Source organism: Ornithorhynchus anatinus, chromosome 12 (genome assembly GCF_004115215.2).
Source record: "Ornithorhynchus anatinus isolate Pmale09 chromosome 12, mOrnAna1.pri.v4, whole genome shotgun sequence".
Lineage (NCBI taxonomy): Eukaryota > Metazoa > Chordata > Mammalia > Monotremata > Ornithorhynchidae > Ornithorhynchus > Ornithorhynchus anatinus.
This window is the reverse complement of record NC_041739.1, coordinates 22,772,302-22,789,615: the sequence shown is the minus strand read 5'-3', so window position 1 is coordinate 22,789,615 and position 17,314 is coordinate 22,772,302. Positions and strand designations below refer to the sequence as shown.

At 42.2% G+C, this 17,314-nt stretch overlaps 1 protein-coding gene across 16 annotated transcripts in view; it reads right to left on the bottom strand.

Moving 5' to 3' along the window:
- IQCM (IQ motif containing M) overlaps window positions 1-17,314 on the bottom strand; it is a 370,600-nt gene that overhangs the window by 39,267 nt on the left and 314,019 nt on the right. For 12 of the 16 annotated variants that reach the window (XM_029076889.2, XM_029076891.2, XM_029076870.2 and 9 more), the window contains 3 exons: window positions 10,587-10,696; window positions 7,536-7,603; window positions 7,231-7,440 (listed from right to left, as the gene is read on the bottom strand). The exons of 3 other annotated variants lie outside the window; for them this stretch is intronic. The gene's annotated coding sequence lies outside the window, so the exon portion shown is untranslated. The remainder of the gene's footprint in view (window positions 1-7,230; window positions 7,441-7,535; window positions 7,604-10,586; window positions 10,697-17,314) is intronic. One more of the 16 variants, XM_029076871.2, reaches the window with a different exon arrangement.

Here is a 17,314-nt window from a genome sequence, read left to right as displayed (position 1 = left end):
TCCTACCTCTCCCCTTTCCCACCCTGGTTTATAATCTAAATAGACTGCATCTACCTAATCCTCAAGATACAACATAATAATGTTGGTATTTGTTAAGCGCTTACTATGTGCAGAGCACTGTTCTAAGCGCTGGGGTAGACACAGGGGAATCAGGTTGTCCCACGTGGGGCTCACAGTCTTAATCTCCATTTTACAGATGAGGGAACTGAGGCACAAAGAAGTTAAGTGACTTGCCCACAGTCACACAGCTGACAAGTGGCAGAGCTGGAATTCAAACTCATGAGCCCTGACTCCAAAGCCTGTGCTCTTTCCACTGAGCCACGCTGCTTCCCATGATAAATAAGGAAAAAATGTCAAGGAACTGAAACAACCATGGACATGACTTGGGTCATGAGTAGTAGGGTTTGGATTTTTAGGTTTACCCAGCTTAATTGAATTTCCATCTCCCTAATATTTTTTAAACTGGAGTAAATTCATCTCCATGAAAACAATCAATCATATTTATTGAGTGCTTACTAAGTGCAGAACATTGTACTAAGTGCTTGAGAGAGTACAATACTAAGATTTGGCAGATGAGAAGCAGCATGGCTTAGTGGAAAGAGCATGGACTTGAGAGTCAGAGAGAATGGGTTCTAATTCCAGCTCCGCCACTTGTCTGCTGTGTGACCTTCGGCAAATGACTTAACTTCTCTGTGCCTCAGTTCCCTCATCTGTAAAATGGGGATTAAGACTGTGAGCCCCACGTGGGACAACCTGATTACCTCGTATCTACCCTAGCACTTAGAACAGTGCTTGGCACATAGTAAGCACTTAACAAATATCATTATTATTATTATTATTTTGTACCCTGCCGACAAAGAGTTTACAGTCTAGGAGGGAGACAGACATTAATATAAGTGAACAATTTATAATATATAAGTACTGTGGGGTGAATATCAAATTTCCCAATGTTTCAGATCTAAGTGCATTGATCAGGAAGAAGGGAGGGAGAACAAGGAAAAAAAGTGCTTAAACGGGGAAGACCTCTTAACATTTAACCTTCATAAATTGTGTTTAGTTTTTCTTAGCATTTTTACCATGAAAATGAACTTAAGTCAATTTAGAAATTCTTAATCCTCCTAGAGTAGATTCATTTAGCACTTTTTGGATGACTTAATTTTTTCCTTGCAATCAATAGGATTGACATGCATTTTGGAATGAGATATCTAGAATGTTAGGTCATTTTAAAAGACGTCAATTAGGACTGTTGAGAATTTCCACTTTCCTCTCACTAAAGAGGGTGAAGTTTCCTTGGATAGATAAATAGCATTGATTGATTGATTGCTGGTCACTTGTGGTCAGTTTTTTTTTGAGTACAGCACCTAGGTACATATCTTTAAATTATATATAAATCATGTATTGATGTTAATGTCTATCTGCCCCTCTAGACTGTAAACTCATTGTGGGCAGGGAATGTATCTGCCAACTCTGTTATATCATAATCTCTCAGGCGTTTAGTACAGTGCTCTGCCTACAGTAAGCACTCAATAAATACCATTGATGATGATGGTCAATATAGATCAACATATATCCAACAAAGAGCACTCACCTCAAAACCAATATTCAGATGTTGTTAAGTTATGGACTGAGTCTGGTATTTCATTAAGCAAGGTCGCCTTAACTCATATGCCATCAGTTACTTGTGTTATTGAGTGTTTAGCTTTTTGTGCATAAAAGGAATTATATTACTGAAGATACACTTTCCATTTTTGCTTGAATTTAAAAAAAAACTCTATAATTATTCTTTGAATACCACTTTTTGAACCTGAAAAATCCATACCCTAGCTAGAGTTCAAGGTGTATAAGGAATCAGAGTGGGTCTAATGAAAATCAGACTTTAGGCCTAAAAGAACTTGAATAAACTCTTCCTTTCTTGCTTATTCTGTTTTGTCTAGTTTGTCTGAAGGGGGTGGTGAATATCAAGTACTTAAAGGGCACAGAAAAATGCATAGTTGATGCAGAAGAGAGTGAGAATAGAGGAAATGAGGACTTACTGGGGAAGGTCTATGGAGATGTGATTTTAATTAAAGTTTTGAAGGTGGAGAAAGAAATGTTTTTCATCATGAAAGGGGAGGGTGTTCCAGGCCAGAAGGAGGATGTGGGCAAGTGGTTGGTGGTGGTAGATTGGACTGAAGTACTGTGAGTCAGCTTTGGAAGAGCAAAATGTGCAGGCTGTGTTGTAGTAGGAAATTAGTGTAGTAATCTAGGACAGGGTAAGCTGATTAAATGCTTTAAAGCAAGTGGGATGGAGTTTGTTTGATGCAGAGATGGATGGGCAACCTCTGGAGGTTCTTGAAGAGTGGGGAACCGTGGACTGATTTTTTTTTTTTAAGAAAAATGATCTGGGCAGCAGATGAAGTAAAGACTGGAGTGGGGAGAGACATAAGGCAGGGAATCAGCGAGAATAGTCTTGCAGTAAAGGCAGGATAGTTACTTGATCAGCATGGTAGAAGTTTGGATGGAGAGGAAAGGATGGATTTTAGAGATGCTGCCAAGGTAGAACTGACAGGATTTTGAGACAGATTGAATATTTGGGTTGAATGTGTGACAAGAATGGAGGATAATGCCAAGGTTATGGGCTTGCAAGACAGGGAGGAAATGGCATCTAGAGTGGTGGGAAAGTCAGAGAGAGGATAGAACAGTGTGGGAAGATGAAATGTTCTGTTTTGGACATATAACGTTTGAGGTGTCAGCAGAATAGCCAAGTAGAGATATCCTGAAGGCAAGAGGAAATGTGAAATTGCAATGAAGGAGAGAAGTCAGGGATGGAGTGGTAGATTTGGGAATCAGCAGTAGAGAGATGACAGTTGAAACTGTGGGACTGAATGAGTTCTCCAAGGGAGCGAGTATAGATGGAGACTAGAAGGGGATCCAGAACTGAGCTTTGAGGGACTCCCACAGTTAGGGGTGGGAGGCAAAAGAAAACCCTGTAAAAGAGACTGAGAATGAACAGCCATGCATATAGGACAAGAACCGGGGGAGGACAATATTAGTGAAGCCAAGATTAGATGTTGTTTCAAGGAGAAGGGGCTGTTTGGCAGTTTTGAAGGCAGCTGAGAGGTCGAGGAGAATTAGGATGGAATAAAGGTCACTGGATTTGGCAAGAAGGAGGTCATGAGGTAAAGGAGAGAATTGGAGGAGAGGAAGTGGAGACACTGGATTTAGACAACTGGTTTAAGTAGTTTGAAGAATAATGGTATGAGGGACTGGGATGATAACTTGAGGGAGCAGTGGGGTAAAGGAAGTTTTTTGTTTGCTTTTGTTTTTAGGCTAGGGGATACATGAGCATGTTTACAAGCAGTGGGGAAGGAGTCAATGGAAAATGAATGTTTGAAGATCAAGGAAAGGGAAGGGGAAATTGTTTTGATAAGATGTGAAGGGATGGGGTTGGAGATAATAATAATAATAATAATAATAATAATGTTGGTATTTGTTAAGCGCTTACTATGTGCCGAGCACTGTTCTAAGCACTGGGGTAGACATAGGGGAATCAGGTTGTCCCACGTGGGGCTCACAGTCTTAATCCCCATTTTACAGATGAGGGAACTGAGGCACAGAGAAGTTAAGTGACTTGCCCACAGTCACACAGCCGACAAGTGGCAGAGCTGGGATTCGAACTCATGAGCCCTGACTCCAAAGCCCGTGCTCTTTCCACTGAGCCACGCTGCTTCTCAAGATACAGGTAGTTATCTCAAGATACAGGTAGATACAGGTAGAGATACAGGTAGAGGGTAAAGATTCTGAAAAGAGGCAATAGATCTCCTCTTGAGATACTGCTGAGACAGAGTTGAAGAGCAAAAGTTCCTAAATTCATTCAATAGTATTTATTGAGCGCTAACTATGTGCAGAGCACTGTACTAAGCGCTTGGGATGAACAAGTCGGCAACAGATAGAGACAGTCCCTGCCGTTTGACGGGCTTACAGTCTAATCTGAATGGTGAATAATAAGGGTCATTTCTTACTACCACAACAATGATTAGCTTTTTTTCTGAGGCTCTCACTAATAATAATGTTGGTATTTGTTAAGCGCTTACTATGTGCAGAGCACTGTTCTAAGCGCTGGGATAGATACAGGGTAATCAGGTTGTCCCACATGAGGCTCACACTTAATCCCCATTTTACAGATGAGGTAACTGAGGCACAGAGAAGTGAAGTGACTTGCCCATAGTCACACAGCTGACAAGTGGCAGAGCCGGGAGTCGAACCCATGACCTCTGACTCCGAAGCCCAGGTTCTTTCCACTGAGCCACGCTGCTTCTCACTCTACTTTCAAGGATGATTTTATATCAACATAATCCCCAGAAGATGCATTAATTAATCCATTTATCAATGGCAGTTTTGAAGCACCTATTATAGTAACTGCAGGATTTGTTAAGCACTCACTCTGTACCAAACACACTGTACTCATCTCTGGGGTAGATACAAAATAATCGGGTATTCTGTGCAGAACACTGTATTAAGCACTTGGTAGAGAGTACAATGGAAGCAAAAGGCACTGTCTCTACCCTCATGGAGCATATAATCTAATGGGGGAGACAAGCAGACATACATCATTTATAAATAGTGGGAGCAGAAGAAAGAACAAAGATATTACCGGTAAAAGCAAGAGTAAGGGAAGTGAAATAAATGTATAAAAAATAAGTAATGTACATAGCGTGCTGCATACTTCCTACCTACGTAATTTCAAATACATAAGCTTTGATGGCGAACATAAATGCTAAAGGTAGTCGTTGGGCTTATGCAAACTGGGGTATTGAGAATTAATTGGGGAAGACTTCCTGGAGGAAGTAATACTTTATGAAGCATCTGCAGATGGGGAGAGCTATAATCTTGCAAATATGAAGGGGTGGTTTTCAGGCAGGCCAAAGAAATGGAGTAGGCAAGGATCCGGTGGTGGGAGGGTCAAGAGTGAGATATCAATCAATCAGAGGATTTCACTGTGAGCCAAGCACGGTGAGAAGGTACGTTTGGTAGTGAGGAAAATGGAAAAAGCCAACCGAGAGTCACGGAGCCAATGGTAAGGAGTTTCGGCTTCATGTGGTGGGGATGTGAGCAGCCACTGGTGCTTTTTGACTAGTAAAGAGGCACGTGACAAACAATGTTTTCAGATGATCCGGGCAATAGCGTGACTTGGAAGGTCAGAAAGAGGCTGATACAGTACTTGAATAATTAGATGATGAGAGTTGCAACCAGGGTGGTTGACTCCCAGGTGAAGAGGAAGAGGCGGGACCAGGAAATGCTGCGGAGGAAGAATTACTAGGAGTGTTTTTAAATAGGAAAGATAGAGGGTGACATGATAGAGTGACTTGTTCAAGTCACTCAAAAAGTCAGCCGTCTATTGGCACACGCATCTTCCGTAATTCCCAGCCAAGTGCTTGGTCAGTAAACCTCATTCCTTCCTTCTCTTTAGTTCACACTCCAAACACTGAGGTTGCATCTGGGTAAACCCGGTTGTGTCGGGAGGACGTGAACGCTTCTAAGAAGCTCGTGATATCTTGGGTTCATTTATTGCCAAAGGTCTTCCTCTCTTTTTTTTGTTTTTTTGTTTTTCAAAATCCACATGGTTCTTATTCATGTTCACTTAAATCATCAAAGAATGGTTTTGTAAGAGTTATTTGATCTCCAGGAAGCCTTTTGAGTCCATTCTTTTAAAAAGTTGGATCTTGCCAAGAATAAATTAATTTGAACACCAAAAAGTTCATTTTCAGTTCAAAGCTCCAAGGCCCAGGAGGGGAGGATAGGGTGATTTCTAAATCTGGCAAAACCCTATTTCCTAATCCTTTAAACATGCATATCAATTTTATAAAACATGCATCTCCATTACTAATTAGTAACTAGGAATTGAGTCTAATTGAAAGTACTTTCAGATAATTCGGGTGGCAAGTTAAAAAACAGTAAAAAATCTCTTTTTGATTAAGCATCGCAAATGAGTATTTCATTTAGGCAAATGCTTTCCTGTAACTTATTTTTTGAAGCGATGCTGCAGGCTAACACTAATATATCAGAAAATAATGTTGGAAGGGGGAGAAATGAGGAGTGGCCTTCCACAGGAAAAGATCTAACCCCTAAAAGAGTCAGACCCTTCTGAAAAGAAGGTTCCCAGTTCAAACACTGTATTTAACTCACTTCTCCATTTCGCCAAACTCCTTTTCTTATAGAGTAGACTTAACTATAAAAGGAGCTTCAGGAAGACCCTTTGACCACTCCCCATGGGAGCAACCAAGGCACAGGTTAGACTGAAGCCTCTGATTGCACAGAAGCTAACAAAACATTCACTGTGTCAGCAACCGACCGCCATATTTTTAAAAATATCCCAAATTATATGTCATAGTATTCATTCATTCATTCAATAGTATTTATTGAGCACTTATTATGTGCAGAGCACTGTACTAAGTGCTTGGAATGTACAATTCGGCATCAGATAGAGACAATCCCTGCCCATTGATGGGCCTACAGTCTAACTGGGGGAGACAGACAAACAGAAACAATAGCAATAAATAGAATCAAGGGGATATACATCTCATTAACAAAATGAATAGGGTAATAAAAATATATACAAATGAGCGGATAAGCACAGTGCTGAGGGGTGGGGAAGGGAGAGGAAGAGGAGCAGAGGGAAAGGGGGGGAAAAGGAGGCTTAGCTGAGGGGAGGTGAAGGGGGTGGGCAGAGAGGGAGCAGAGGGAGCAGAGGGAAAAGGGGAAGCTCAGTCTGGGAAGCCCTCTTGGAGGAGGTGAGCTCTCAGTAGGGCTTTGAAGAGGGGAAGAGAGTTAGTTTGGCGGAGGTGAGGAGGGAGGGCATTCCAGGACAGCGGGAGGACATGCGCCAGGGGTCAACGGTGGGATAGGCGAGAACGGGGGACGGTGAGGAGGTAGGCGGCAGAGGAGCGGAGCCTACAGGGTGGGCAGTAGAAGGAGAGAAGGGAGGAAGGTAGGAGGGGGGGCAGGAGGGGGCAAGGTGATGGAGAGCCTTGAAGTACAGGGCTCTGCACATAGAAAGCACCGAATCAATACCCTTGATGAATCAGTCAACGCAATATTTCTATAATAGCCTTTTCCTGATTCCACCTGGGCTGAACAGGCCAGATGGAAGGAGCAGGCCCACAGTGTGACTCTCTACAGCTCCACCTCTCCACTGCCTAGCAACCGCCATCCCTACTGCCGGACCAGCAAAGGCAGCTGCCGTTTTGTTACCTTGGCCAAACTGGTCCTTCTGGAATGCTGATGAGAGTTTTTGATGGAGCTGGAAAAATGTCACCGGGTTGGGCCAGGAAATCCCATCGCTGGCTTGGAAGGTCCAATTCTGACTCAGGTGCGTAGCTGCTGTGGCCGCTGGTTTCCACCTGTCACCACCGCCCACTGTCACCCTTCAGCTGAGGCAGACATAATGGGGCTGGGTGGTGACTAGTGATGAAGGATGGCAGAGATAGAAGGGGTGCTCAATAAATACGAAATAAGCACTCAGTAAATACAGATTATCTAAGAATCCTCGGGCTTACCTAGAATTTTCAGTCCAATCGCAAAATCAGCCGTACTGATGATGTTCATTCCAGGAAGTTTTGGACTGCTGAGAAAGATGCCGAGAAACAGACCATATGTAGTCCATTGATATTTTTCTTAGTCTTAGAATAGGAGCTTTCTCCTGTAGCAAACTAAAAATACATTATACTGAAAAATGGACACAATACTTTTAGTTTGTGTTTTTCACAGTTTTCTGTGACATTTTAACTAAGTGTTGAAGATATTGTTCTTTCTTTCCCTTACACTTGGTATGGCTAATGCAGAATGTGTGGAATCACAATCATTCACACGTGACAGATTGCGGTGTCACACACACGGGATTATGTCTTCACTGCAGAGTTGAGCAGAAGGAGAATGGTTGGAAAGGCAAAACTTGTATTCGGCTACAGATAGCTTAAAATAAAATGCAAGATCCCAGAGGTACAGCCGAAATACGAGGGCTGAGAGGAAGATTTCCTTTTTCACTTTTACACCAGGGAAAAAAAAACCCTTTTGTTTCTTAATCTTTTTGACATTTCTTTCATATCTTTCAAAAGAAACTGCTAAAGCAATTTAAAATAGGGTCAAATTTGTCAAATCAACTACTTCATTGGAATCCCTAAATTTGAATGCTTAGGGGTTTTTAGATGATTCCATGTAATACATTCAGATTAATACTTTATGCAAAGTGGATTTGCACAAGAAAATTGGGTAACTTGTAGAACATAGAAGAATTGACATTATTGCTAAAGAGAATCCAGTGTCCCTTTCCTTCCTCCAAATGGCTGTAGTCTACCTTAACGGGCATGCTAAGATACTAAAACCTTTCTGCGGGGGTGAAGATATTTCTCTTCACTTCTACGGGGTGGGAAGGGCTGCACTGAATTCTCCTTTGTCTCTGTGTAGGGGCAGAACTCCCACAGAATTTTGGTTGGAGCTAGAGACTCTTCATCTAGAGCTGGGGCAAAAAAAGAGCAGGAGTTTTAAAAGAAAGAAGCACAGGGTGGAGACAGGCTTCAAAGAGTTAACATGCCAGAAAGCCGGCATTTTGGGCCTTTTACCCCTGATTGGAAACTAATAATAATAATGGCATTTGTGAAGTGCTTACTATGTGCCAGAAACTGTACTAAGCGCTAGAGAGGATACAAGCAAATCCAGTTGGACAGAGTCCCTGTCCCAAGTAGGGTTCACAGTCTCAAACTCCATTTTACAGATGAGGCAACTGAGGCACAGAGAAGTGAGGTGATTTGCCCAAGTTCACACAGCGGATACGTGGTGGAGCCGGGATCAGTGACTTTCTGACTCCCAGGCCCATGCTGTATCCACTACACCATGTTGTTTCAGGTCTTGCCGTAGACCTGGGATTTGCAAGTCTGAAAGTCCAGCCCAAACAGCTGTGAGGGCTCCCCCATCCCCAGTGCCTCTGTGGAGTGGACAGCTATGTAGCAGAGGGAGTGGGGTGATCCGGTTATGAGGATAGCGATCCTCTGGTCTCTCCAGCCACTGCTGCCCAACATGTCTGGAGAGCTCGAGAAAGATATGTCTGGCGGGGAGCCTGGGAGATGAATCCCAGCTCAGGCAGCTGAACAGCTGCCACTTGACTGCTGGGAATTTCCCCTTCAACCAGCCTTAGATCCGACTCAAAGGAAAGTGAGTTTCAGGGTCTAGGGCATAGCTCCCTCTCCCATTCTGGAGGACTTAGAAGGGCTTGCAGATAACGTTTGCTTGGAAGGATAGGGGAGATTGTACATTCCAAGTCCTTAGTACAGTGCTCTGCACATAGTCAGCACTCAATAAATACTAATGAATGAATGAATGAATGAATGAATGAATGAATGGGTCAAATGCTAAACCACACCAGTGAGTTTACAGTAAAAAGTAAGCAAATGCCTATAGTCCTTACAGAAATGACAAAGTATATCAAATTGAGCCCTGTGATTTGGCTCTTTTGATTATTATTATTACATTAATAAGAATGGTATTTATTAAATGCTCACTATGCACCAGGCACTGTACTAAGCAAATCAGGTTGGACACCGTCCCGGTCCCACAGGGGGCTCACAGTCTTAATCCCCATTTTACAGATGAGGGAACTGAGGTAGTGAGAAGTTAAGCAACTTGCCCAAGGCCACACAGTAGACAAGTGGCAGAGGCAGAATTAGAACCCAGCAACTCTGACTCCCCAGCCCGTGCTCCTTCTGCTAGGCCACGCTGCTTCTAGGACTGTTTCAGTCTCTTAGGGACCCTCGTAGACTGGGGTCAGCACAAGTGTTAGAGTTTAATGGTGTAGTGAAAAACTTCCTAAGGAAATACAAAGTCAAACAGAATGCAACTTGTGCTCAAGATTTATAGCCACAAACTCAGTGGCATTGAAGTAAAGCCCAATAAGCATTTACAGGTTTTTTGGTTTCTGTACTGCATCTCTTCTTCTTCCAAGAGGAACACAGTATTTATCTCGTCTACAAAGATTAGAGGATTATCACCTTTTCAAAAGACTACATGTCATCATCCATCAGAGACTGGCCAGCAACCAGTTTTTTTCTGGGGATCCAGTGCCCGATTAGTGCAGCCATGAGGCAAAACCCTGCAGGTTTGTGCTAAACCAGAAAATGAAGAGAAAGGTTCAAGGGTAGAAGAGGAAAAGTTAAGCCAATACTTTTTAGTCTCAAGAGGCAGAAGCATCTGGATGATGATGGTTAATAACAACAACAACGACAATAATAATGATAATAATTCTCAAGACCGCAGCTCCTTGGGGCCAGGGAACACGTCTACCAACTCTATTATATTGTACTCTCCCAAGCTTATAGTACGGTGTTCTGCACGCAGTAAGCTCTCAATAAATATGATTGATTGATAGTCCTTGCAGTATTTGTTAACCCTGCTATGTTCTAAGCATTGTACTAAGCATTGGGGTACAATCAGATCAGATTCAGTCCCTTCCCCTCACAGGGTTCACCGTCTGAGGAAGGGGAATAGGTAACGAATCCCTATTTTACAGATGAGGGAACTGAGGCAGAGAGACATTTAAGTGACCCCTTTAGACTCACTGCAGTGTGGCCAGACCACTGTGCTGCCGCTGATCCTGTGAACTCCAGCACGTATCTCATTACCGACCTAAGCACGGACGTTAGCAGGATTTCCAAATAGTCCCGGAAAACTGCAATGGGAGCACACACAAGCAGGGAAGAGGGAATGTGAATTTAATAGACACGAGGGAGCACCATTTCGAACAATGCAGTTTGGCAATGGAATGTTGGAGGACAACGTTAACAGAAAGTCCAGCCTGGCCTAGGGCTAAAAGGGAAGAGTTACTGTCCTGAGTAATGGCTTCAAGAAAACAGCATATTGGAGGTTTCGGGGTCAGTGTGTTAGCAGGACATAGGGCAATATTTACTTGGCCGTACTGTGGAATAAATTGCAAATGCATATAGTCCTTTTCAGCAACACTCACCCACATAGGATCATATCCATCTGCATCTTTGAATGTGCATTCATCTTTGCATAGGAAAGAAAAGTGGTTTAGGAGACAGGATACAATGTAAAGAAAAGTTATAAAATTCTGAGTTAAGCACAATTTTTATTGGAAGCCCTTACTGTTGAATTGTCCTGATGATTTTCAGGCACTAAGAAAAATAAAGAATTGCCATTATGATTTTGAGAAAGGGAAATGTTTTTCAATTGGAAATCTCTCGATGGAAACGTGTCACTTGGTGGACAGCGGGAGTCAGGATCAGAAGATAACTCTGGGAGGAGTCATCCCATTTCCACTTGATTAGCCAGGCCCATTATCAATGACACAGAAATTACTCTAGATGCAGTTATATTCACATTGTCATGCTAATATCTCCTAGTAACATACTACCCTTCAACTGAGGAGCTTGTGGGGCTGACTTTAGTGAGTTATATGTAATAAATCCACTGGTATAATTATCCACTCACTAGCTCACCCTCTGCCACATTTCTTCAAAAACAAACATCCTAAGCAGGTTACGAAGACCATGACCAGCAACCTACTTGTCACTCAGCCTATGTGGGAAATGTCACAGAAAATTCAGAACTAAGAATTCCTTCTCTGCATAATTCAGGTGGTTGTTGCCTCAAAGAGAAGCAGTGTGGCTTAGCTGATAGAGCACGAGCTGGGAGTCAGAAGGACCTGGTTTTAATCCCGGCTCCGCTACATCAGCTGTGTGACCTGGGGCAAATCACTTCACTTCTCTGGCCCTCAGTTATCTCATCTGTAAAATGGGAATTATGATTGTGATCCCCATATGGGGCAGGGACTGTGTCCAACCTGATGATCTTGTATCTGTATCAGTGCTTAGAACAGTGCTTGGCATATAGTAAGTGCTTGAGTACTACAGTTATTATTATTACACCTGCTACTCTATAGCATGCCTACTATAAAAATCTTGTTGTATTCTTAATAGAAGAGCTTGATGGATTCTTGTGAATTTGTTCACCATACCAAATTTGCCACAGCCTAAACATTGGTCTAAGGGTATGTTGACAGATAGTGGAATATTTACACTACAGATTTCTCAGAGACATACTAAGGGTGACCAAGAATGGTCATTTAGTCTTTCCATCGGGCAAAACACTTGGTTAGAAAATTGCTGGTTAGATTTTTCATTTTTTTTTTTAACAAATGATGTGTGAATTGATGCAGCTGTTTGGGATTTATAATGGGGCCAGGGAAAGGGAAAAGGCATTTACATAGTTTCAGGTTGTTGGTGCAGAGTATTTTTTGTCACAGTTGTACTATGCTCCAGACCTGCAGTGACATAGCTTCCAAAATAAAATTATACAGTTTTACTAGGATTTAATAATTTAGGATTTGGTACTTAATGTTGACTAAATCATTTTGTGTGGCTGAAATATTGAGATTCAGATATATATTATGAACAGGTACAGTAGTCGTAGTAGAAAGCATTGTCTGGGTATTAAAGGATCTTTAGCACCATCCACGCTTCTTTCATTTTCATATTGCAGGGAAAGCAAACTTTTTCAATATAACATTGCACAATCCCTGAGTTTGTATTTCAGGACTGCAACTATGCTTTCTCCTTCCTCAAAAATTTTTAATTTTCTGCACATAGGGGGCTTTCAATCAATGCTGTTGACTCTCTGACTCACTACTGAATGGAATTTGTATTATGATGGAGGATAGTCAAAATTTCTCATATGGACATGTAAGGTCGAGCTGAATTTATACCTGATATCCATTCTTGTACTTATATTTGTTTTTAATGGCTTGTAGTGTTATTGACTCTGAAAATGAAGTCTAGTGTATTCATCCATTCATTCATTCAATCGTATTTATTGAGAGCTTACTATATGCAGAGGACTGTATTAGGCGCTTGGAAGAGCACAACAATAACAGTGACATTCCTTACCCACAACGAGATTACAGTCTGGATGGGGGGGAGACAGACATCAATACAAATAACTAAAATTATAGATCTGTACATCGAGCTGTGAGGCTGGGAGCAGGGAAGAGAAAAGTAAGCAAGTCAAGACAACGCAGAAGAGAGCGGGAGATGAGGAAAAGTGGAGCTTAGTCTGGGAAGCCTCTTGGAGGAGATGTGCCTTCAATAGGTTTTGAAATAAAGAATGAATTCCCATGATTCACTTGACATATTTGCAGCGTGACCTTGAGCAAGTCACTTAACTCCTCTGTGCCTCAGTTTCCTCACTTGTAAAATGGGGATTCAGTACCTGTTCTCCCCTCAAACTGCGAGCCTCAAGTGGAACAGGAGGTGTGTCTGACCTGATTACCTTGTACCTACACCAATGCTTAGTACCCTGCTTGGCACAAAGTAAGTGGTAAACACAAACCATAGTTATTTTTGACCTAGATTGTTCACCTGTATAGATTCCTGTCTCGAAGACTATTTTCTTTAAAAAAAAAAATCAGAATGCATCAGTATCCAAGTTTTTAAGAGTAGCATATTTAGAAAATGAAAGTGAAATAATTTAGTAAATCAAACTAAAATTTACCTTTGAAATGGGAATGGAAAGCAATTCTCTGGGCTTCAAGCAGAAACCTTCCCCCAGAGAATGCCAATCTGAAAACAGTGTGATTTGAATAGAAAGCATCTGAACTAAAGCATTTACTTGGGAACACTACTTGGCAAAATCTGAAACTGAACCTTCAAAATTCATCACCAGAATGAGGAACAGTGTGAATCTCACTTAGGCCCAATATTCCTACTTCGGTACGAGCTGTTTTCCAAGGCCCTTGGTGTCTGCCAGCTGCTGGCCAGACTCTACAGTACACTCAACCAATTAGAAGAGTCCCTGATTAGGAAGTTGGACTTGAGTCCTTCTTCGAGTGTCCTGTGCATTTTCATAGCCAACATTTACAGATTCAAACCAGGCCCCTTGTGCTCTGAATGTGGTAAGTGCTACCATATGAGTCTGCCTCTTGGCAGACCTGTGCCAGGGCCTTCGTGGCCGATAATTAATGGAAACAAATGGAATAGTCAGCAGCTGATCAAGGTGACTAAAGACCTCCTCCTTGGGACAATCATACTATTGTCATTTGCTAGACCTGTTTCAAAGTCTTAGAGTTTGCTCTTAGCACTTCTTCAACTCTTTATGAGACACTTAAGCCTCTCCTCCCTGCACTAACTACCCCCTCTTCACCACCCCCGTGCCCCCCAAAAAGAAAACCCAACAAGATCTCAAGCGGTTGACATTTTTTTTGTACCTGGAGTGGGCACTGAGGGAGGGAAGGATCACTCGTAATGACAGTTCCAGAGGCCTTCTTTTAGCTTTTCTGCTGTTGACTGATGTTTCTGAGCTTGGGGATTTTCCTCTCCCCTCATTATCAGATGTACAAGAACTCTTGTTTCTGCATCTCCAGGACCCTTCTATTAGTACAGTGGAAAGAGCGCTGCTCTAGAAATCAGGGGATCAGGGAACTGAGATGTGGTTTTGCTGCTAGTTTAGGACCAAAACTAATCTGCTGTTCCTGATGGGAGATTTAAACTTCTCTCTAGATTGTAATCTCGTTATGAGCAGGGAAGGTGATCACTAATTCTGTTGTATTGTCCTCTCCCAGGTACTTAGTATAGTGCTCTGCATAGAGTAAGCACTCAATAAATACCATTGATTGACTGACTGAAAAAAAAAAAGCCCGGACTGTGTCTCCTTAGTCCTCATGGATCAGTGAGCTGGTTTCCACTTTTACTGTGACCTACATGTTAAAAGGGCTACTAGGAAACTGTGTTCACCAGTATTCTGAAATAGTCTTCTATTAGTCTTCTATTTTGCTAGATAGCAGTCTAAAAAAGTAAAGTCAGATCCCACAAGTGTTAAGTTCCGCCCCAGAATGCTGTCATGCTGCCCAACATTCCTAAAGGGTTTTAGTTACAACGGAGGGTAAGCACACTGGCTTAGTGCTCTTGCTTAGCCTAATACTCTTGAGGAATTTTTAGAAATATCCTAGAGCCTAAGACTGAGATTTATGGCCTGCAAACTGTCTTATTGGACCATGGTTTTGAATACTGTATTTTAAAAATGAATTTCTCCAAGAAATGAAAAACCTAAGATTAGTTATTTGAAATTCCACAACTCTTGGGAATCATCTGACTGTTTCATCACAGTATAAGCTAACCAAGATTTTCATGTTGAAAATAGGCAGGGCATCTACACCATAGGTCTTTCTGCTGGGCTTCACCCCCCCACCCCTAGCCCCCTGCCCCCTGGGCTCTCAGTGGATGTTAATTTGATATTAATGATGGTGCAGATGAATTTAAGTCAACTTTGGATCATTCCTGCCTCAATTAAACAGCAAGTGGATTATCCATGTCTTTTATTCCCTCGCCCTCTTCCTCCTCTTACCTAGCCTTTGACCTTTTCACTGCTTGTTATCCTCCTCAAGAGGATGGGAAGCGGGAGGTGGTGAAATAACTGTCAATATGGTTCCTTATCATCCGGACTACTGAAAGGTATGGTAGGATCTTGAAGTTATGGATTAATCTGTGGATTTTTTCAGCTATCCAAACTTTTCCAGCTCCTAAAGGCAATTGATATTTGAGAGTTGACTTAATTCTTTTTTTTCTAAAGGCCGATAATTTTTGTTTATGGGTAACCACCTTATGCTTGAAAATCCCCAATGGATTTCCATGTTGCTTCAGATGTAGGCTATGTGGTATTTGTTTTGTTTATGGTATTTGTTAAGCATTTGCTATGTGCCAAGCACTGTTCTAAGCACTGAGGTGGATACAAGCAAATAGCGTTGGACACAGTACTTGTCCCTCTTGGGGCTCACAGTCTTAATCCAAATTTTACAGATGAGGTAACTGAGGCAGAGAAAAGTGAAATGACTTGCCCAAGGTCACGCAGCAGACAAGTGGTAAAGCCAGGATTAGAACTCATGACCTTCTGACTCCCAGACTCATGCTCTATCCATTATGCCATGCCAAGTGTTCTGGACACTATTATGCATGCAGTAATTTTTTTTTTTTAACATGAAGCAATTGATTATTTTGCCATGAAATGGTTAGGTAGCCTGGGTGTTTTCTGAAACTCCACAGAAGACATCTAAGATGGGATATTTCTTTGCTCTAATAATAATAATAATAATGTTGGTATTTGTTAAGCGCTTACTATGTGCAGAGCACTGTTCTAAGCGCTGGGGTAGACACAGGGGAATCAGGTTGTCCCACGTGGGGCTCACAGTCTTAATCCCCATTTTACAGATGAGGTAACTGAGGCACAGAGAAGTTAAGTGACTTGCCCACAGTGACACAGCTGACAAGTGGCAGAGCCGGTATTCGAACCCATGACCTCCGACTCCAAAGCCCGTGCTCTTTCCACTGAGCCACGTTGCTTCTCTGAGTTGTTATTTTAAAATAAAGAAGGGTTTTTATTACAAAAGTAGGTCATTTGGCCTGAACTGCCTACCTAACCTGCCCTTAGCCACTGAATGGCTTAACTAATGGGAAGCAGCCTGGCCTAGTGGGAAGCAGTATGGTCTAGGGGACTGAAAACTGTTGGGGGGTCAGAAGGACTTGGGTTCTAATTTTGCCTCTACTACTTGTCTGCTTTGTGACTTGGGGCAAGTCACTTGCCTTCTCCATGTCTCAGTTACCTCATCTACAGAATGAAAATTGAGAACGTGAGCCCTACACGGGACATGGACTGTGCCCAACCCTATTAGCTTGTATCTACCCCAGTGCCTAGTACAGTGCCAGGAACATAGTAAGCACTTAACAAATACTATTAAACGCTCCATTTCACAAGCTAAGGCAGACCTGAGAATAAGTTATTGGAGGGTTTCAGGCAGTTTGAGCTGTGGGATGCTGGCTTTATTCAAATGTGCATCTACATAATGGGATCAGATTCATTAAAGACTCTAGCATTACTTCATTTCCTATGGAATGTAGCATTTCTCATTTCTTTATTGTAGTCATTATAGTTTATGGGGTCAGTGAGCCAGGGATCAAGTATTCAAATTCCCAGAGAAATTACAGAGCTTCCCATCATGGAGAGCTTTACAAAAAGAGCAGTCTGTCATGGATAATTTAGTCATTCACCTGTCTGAAAGTCAAGGAACTGGACCAGATGACCCCTCGAGGTCACTTGGCGCTCTATGATGCTTTCTGATCTTGTCTATCCCAGGAACTATCAGAACCATTCTATGGGGCTGCTTTTCCTCTTAGACTCTCTTAATATCCCCCTGAATAGGAATGGTCACACATTCTAGTTTTACACCTCCAGGTTGACTAGTCATGAAATAGAAATGAGTCTGCATGTGCAAACCACAATT